Source organism: Vanessa atalanta, chromosome W (assembly GCF_905147765.1).
Source record: "Vanessa atalanta chromosome W, ilVanAtal1.2, whole genome shotgun sequence".
In the NCBI taxonomy this organism is placed as follows: Eukaryota; Metazoa; Arthropoda; class Insecta; order Lepidoptera; family Nymphalidae; genus Vanessa; species Vanessa atalanta.
Genome location: NC_061901.1, coordinates 2,813,728 through 2,819,846, shown reverse-complemented (window position 1 = coordinate 2,819,846; position 6,119 = coordinate 2,813,728).

The following is a 6,119-nucleotide window of genomic DNA, read 5'->3' as shown; positions in this document are numbered from 1 at the left end:
TTTTTCAGAAAATTTGCCCTTCTTTATCGAGGTGTTGAAAATAATATACAGCGGAATAGAAATGGGATCCATACAGGCAATCAAAAAAATGGGTGGGATATTATCTGGCCCAGCTCCCTGTTTTTTGTCAAGTCTTTTTATTTTAGCGATGATACTTTTTTGTGAGATGCAAATATTTGGCATGTCCCCTAACGGATTAATAGGACTTGTATCATAATTAGTGTTATTTAATCTTTTCTCAAATACTGTGGCAAAGTGGGTTGCAAAAAGATTAGATATTTCTTTTTTATCATTTGATTGCTTATTTCCTAGTTTCATAAGTGCTGGATAGTTAGACATTTTATTCCGCTTATTTTTGAAATGCGTCCAAAAATACTTAGGGTTTTCACCTATTGCCGATTCAATTGTAGTTATATAATTAGAGTAACAATAGTTTATAAGTTTTTCGCTGTCATCACGGAGATATTGGAATTCCAATCTATCAAGTGGATTGTTATATTTTTTTAAATCTAATATGATATTTATATTTTTTTCCTAGTAGACGTATTAAATGAGAGTTGTACCATACAGGATACTTAGTGCCAGACTTTTTACATTTGGGTACATGGGTATAAATTATTTTATTTACTATGGCATAAAATTTATCCACCATATCATTTACGTAATCATATTTTAAAAGCTCATCTGCCCATGAAACCATTTCTAATTCTTTTATAATTTTATTGTAATCCGCTTTGTAGAAATTCAATTTGTCGACATATGCATCATGATTTTGTTTAAATATGACATTTACGTAAAATTCAAGAGGAGGATGATGGGTGTCCACACTCCTAATAGCAGATTGTGATTCAGTTAAGTCGCTTACTTTAACATTACATAAAACCAAATCCAAAATTCTATTATTGCCGTTAGTAATGTGATTGTATTGGTTAAGATCATTTAAAGTTAAAAAATAATTCAATTGGTTATGTAAGGTGCAGTTTGTGTTAACGACTGGAATCGATTTACAACTGGTTAAATCCGTGCTCCACGTCAAAGTAGGCAAGTTAAAATCACCACAGATTAAAGTATATGTCGTGACATGCTCATCTATTACTCGATCACTGTTGTCAAGATTTTTTTTTAATGTATTTTGTGATAATGGAGGCGGCAAGTAAACCCCACAAATTTTTATAGTTTGCTTACATTCATTTAGTTGAATCTTAACCCAAATATCCTCGCATTCACTGTTACAGTCAGTCAGTTTGTAAGAAATAATTTTTTTAGAGACTGCTATCAAAACTCCTCCACCTAGTTTAGAGCCTATACGATCTCTTCGGTATACCATGTATTCTGCATCGAATATCTCTGAATCACTGATAGTAGAGTTTAACCACGTTTCTGTGAGAATTATTACATCATATGAAACATTCTTTAGCCTTAAATATATATCCTTAATGCATGACCTAAGGCCTCTTACATTTTGATAATAGAAACTTAGAGGAACGAACATTGCAGGTAACAAATAGAACAAAAAAAAAAAAAGTACAAATCTTGACGAGTCAATAAGACGGACTATCTAATTGCGAACAGATCAATTTAAACGATCAAGTGTTTCCACGTTTTTTATAAATATATGTCCAGATATATCATACTTGCGCACAAAGATACGCCCGCTTTTTATTCATACGTATTTGTATTTTTTTTCTTTGGCTTTTATACGAGTTGCTGCATGAAGGGCTTTCAAAGCCGGTGAGAGATGTTTCATTATATAAATCGGTATTTTGTCTCCAGCAATCCCAATATGTCCCGTGTTTAATTTCTGAGTTCTTTCCTTAAATTTCCTATTAAAAGAAAGCGCAGAGGCGAGGAAACCATCGCGAACCCGTGGGCAACAAAACTTAACAAGAACAGAGCGTGGACGTGAGCTGGTTTTATTTAGTTTAGATACTCTAGTGCAGAGATGAATATCAGATTCATCCAATTTGTAGCCAGTAGTATTTGATATTTGTTTCACAATAGTCACTAGATTTTCCGATTTATGTTCCGGTATGTTATGTATTTCAACGTTGTTAGCTCTTGAATGCTGTTCCATTTGGCTTAGACTTCCAGTAAGATCTGCAATAGTACTTTGTAACTTCTTATTCTCCGCTTGCAATTCATTCACGATTGCAAATTTCGTTCCTATTTGTATATGAATTTCCTCATATTTTTGATCTATAAAATTCATCGAATCTGTTACTTGCTCTATTCGCTTTGTTATTTCATTATATATAGAATCAATCTTCTTGAACATTGTGTCCTGGAATTCCTTTAAAACCAAGCTAAATTCGTTTCTTACTATAGACCGCAACTCTTCGCTTGAGAAATTCTTAATATAGTCTTGTAGAACTTTTTTATTTGGTGAAAGAGAATGAATAACGTCCAGTTCCTGATCTGCAGTATGTCTCTGCTCATTGGTTATGTTTCCCAGATGTTTACTACGACAAGTAATGTTCAAGGTCTCATCACTGGCCTGGAAAGACGTTGTGTCACTTTCCGCGTTCAAAGGTTTTACAATATTACGTTCATGCGGTGTTTTAGTTTGACATCTACGGCAAATTCACCCCTTTTTGTGATCTTTAGACATTAGATTAAATCTTTTGGGTGTTAAGTTAGCGCATAGTAAATCATAAGAATTTTCACATTTTGAGCATACAAGATAATATTTTTTTAGTATAGCCGATGAACAAGCAGCACATATTCTTGATGCCATTTTTCATATTATAATTACAATAATATATTTCTAAAACAATTTTTTCATAAAGAAAAAAAGTAGAATAAAAAATAAATCAACTAAAAATAATAATATTTTAGAATCACAACTGAGATTTGATCGCAGTTCCTGCAGGAGCGTTTACGTTTCTTGGAGTTAATTTTCCATTATGACAACTGCGCCACGATTTACTATTACTGAGTGGTAAAAATTAGTAATCATAACTCACTAAGCTTTTTTATATGATACAGGGCATTGAACTGTCGTCGTTGCAATGACCTTTAACGCACTGAGAACGTATATCGTCGTGGCACTTTAACACAAAACACTGGATTTAAACTGTTGATTCTCTTTTAACACGTAAAAAGGGACTTATATTGGGGATGTTAATTTGTTTTATTTTTAAGTAAACACACTAGGCACAATAATAACTGGTTAAATGAGTACATATTGCATTTTTACACCTACAACGATATTTTTAAACTTGGAGCAAACTTAACTTTGGGGCTTGCAGGTGCGTTACCGGCCTTTCAGGAAAGAGTACGCTCTTTTCTTGAAGGTACCCAAGTCGTATCGGTTCGGAAAAACGTCCGGCGAAAGCTGGTTCCACAGAGTGGTTGTGCGAGGCAGAAAATGTCTTAAAAATCGCGCTGTTGTGGATTTTCGGACATCTAGGTGGTGCGGGTGATATTTGGAATTTTAACGAGATGTCCGAAGGTGAAATTCAGCAGCCGGGATTAATCCGAACAATTCCTCGGAACATTCCCCGTGATAAATTCTGTAGAAGATGCAGAGCGATCCAACATCTCTACGCAAAACCAAAGGATCAAGCAGATCGGAAAGGGCTTGATCGTCGATAATTCGAGCCGCTCTACGTTGGATACGGTCAAATGGAAGGAGCTGGTACTGGGGAGCACCCGCCCAGAGGTGAGAGCAGTATTCCATGTGAGGCCGAATTTGCGCCTTGTATAGACTTAGACGATGGGCCGACGTGAAATACTGTCTTGCCTTGCTGAGCACACCGAGCTTTTTTTATGCCAATTTGGCTTTGCCTTCCAATTGACCGCGGAACTGAACAAGGCTCGAAACATCGACGCCAAGTATTCCGATACTAGCTGTGGCGGCTAACGGAATGTTCTCGAATCGTGGAGATACGACAAATGGTGTTTTTTTAGCAGTTAACGCGCAAACTTGCGTCTTTTTGGGGGTTGAAATGGACTAGGTTTAGCCGACCCCAGTTCGAGACTTTGTTTAACGAAGACTCGATTTCAGACACAAGTTTGTTCCGGTTTTCTTCGACGTTTTCCCGAGAAATATTAGCACGGCCAGTGTATGAGGTGTCTACGGTGCTGTCGTCTGCATAGCAGTGAATGTTACTGATTTGCAACAAGTCGTTGATATGCAGAAGAAACAGAGTGGGTGATAGAACGCAGCCTTGTGGAACACCAGCATTGACGAATTTTAAATCGGAGCATGCACCGTCGACAACGACCTTGACGGTCCGATCTGCCAAAAAACTGGTAATCCAGTTGCATAATTTCCCGGGAAGCCCATAGGAAGGAAGCTTCGAAAGAAGCGCTTTGTGCCACACGCGATCGAAGGCCTTCGCTATGTCCAGACTGGCTGCCTCCCCCTAATGCCTCCCCCTTGCTCTCAACTGCTTCCGCCCATCTATGAGTAAGGTAAACTAGAAGATCACCGGCTGAGCGACCCCGACGGAAACCGTACTGGCGGTCGCTAATCAACTGGTATTCCTCTAGGTACCGCAGGAGCTGGCAGTTTATAATGGACTCCATTACCTTGGAGAACAAGGAGGTGATGATGGCTATAGGCCTATAATTGGACGGGTCTAAGCGGTTGCCCTTTTTAGGAATCGGATGTACCAAAGCAGTCTTCCAGGAGTTCGGGACGACGCCGAATGCATAGGATTGTCGGAAAAGACGCATTAAGACCGGCGCCAAATCGGGAGCACAAGTCCGTAGCACGATTGGAGGGATGCCATCGGGTCCACTCGACTTATGAATATCCAAGGAAAGAAGTGCTTTACGAACTGCACTTTGCCGGAATTTAACCTCCGGCATCGTGGTATCACACCGCGGGATTGTTGGTGGTGACTTTCCTAGGTCATCCAGAGTCGAGTTCACTGCGAAGAGGCGAAGAGAGAGCCTAAAAGATCAGCTTTCTCCTTCGCTGTATGGGCCAATGACTCACCGTCCTTGTGCAGAAATGGTAAAGAAAGGCTGACAGAAATTCCCTAAGACAGCCTTGGCGAGAGACCAGAACGCACGTGTTCCTGAAGGGAGGCGCACCAGTCTCTCACCAATTCTGCCAATGTACTCCGTCTTCGCCTTAGCAATCACATATCAATCACAGAGTGGGGCGTGCTATTATACATGGCAAGATATTTGAGTAAATCTTCTTGCCAATTTGATTTTTTATTTTGACTAATCCGTAGCCGTTTTAAAATATTACGGTTCTGCCTCTCGACTTCGCCATTTTGCTGAGGCCAATAAGGAATACTATGAAACAACCGAATTCCAAATTCTTTGCAAAAATTTTCGAACTCTGTACTTACAAACTGTCGACCATTGTCAGCGGTAATACTTACAGGCGAGCCTAACCGAGAAAATACTTCTTTGAGCATGGAAATGGTATGTGCAGAATCTATATTTTTAGTGATTTTGATTTCTTTGTATCTACTATAATAATCTATAACTAAAAGATAATGTCCAGTCGGTAAAGGTCCAAGATAATCTACGGCTGTATCAACCCAAGGCTGAATTGGCAATTCTCTTCTGCGCATCGGGTTAGGAGGGTTTGGACCAGAAACTAAAGTGCAATCCTTACAAGCTCTAACATAATGTTCAGCATCCTTATCAATTTTGGGCCACCACACTTTAGACCGTAGTCTCATTTTCATAGCTACAATGGCCGGGTGGCCTTCATGAGCAGCTGCTAGAACTTTTGACCTCAAACATGACGGGATAACAATTTTATTTCCGCGTAACAGTAAATTGTCTTGAAAACAAAGTTCCTGTTCAAAGACCTTATAAACATTAACACTCTGGTCCCAGTTATTGTTATATATTCCATTCCTAACTAATTTTAGCTCTAAAACCCCCTCACAAGCTTGCTTTAACTCTTGCAGGGCAATTGCTACAGGACGATATTGATCAACAACTAAATTCAAATAATTATCATCGTCAAATGGCTCTGGGGACTCATGAACTAAACACAGTCGCGACAGAGAATCTGCAATATTTTTCTTGCCTGGACTATAGATCAATTTAAAATTATATGATTGCAAACGCAAAACCCAACGTTTGATTCTTGCACATGTTTTAGAATCAGGTCCAAATATCACCTCTAATGGCTTGTGATCGCT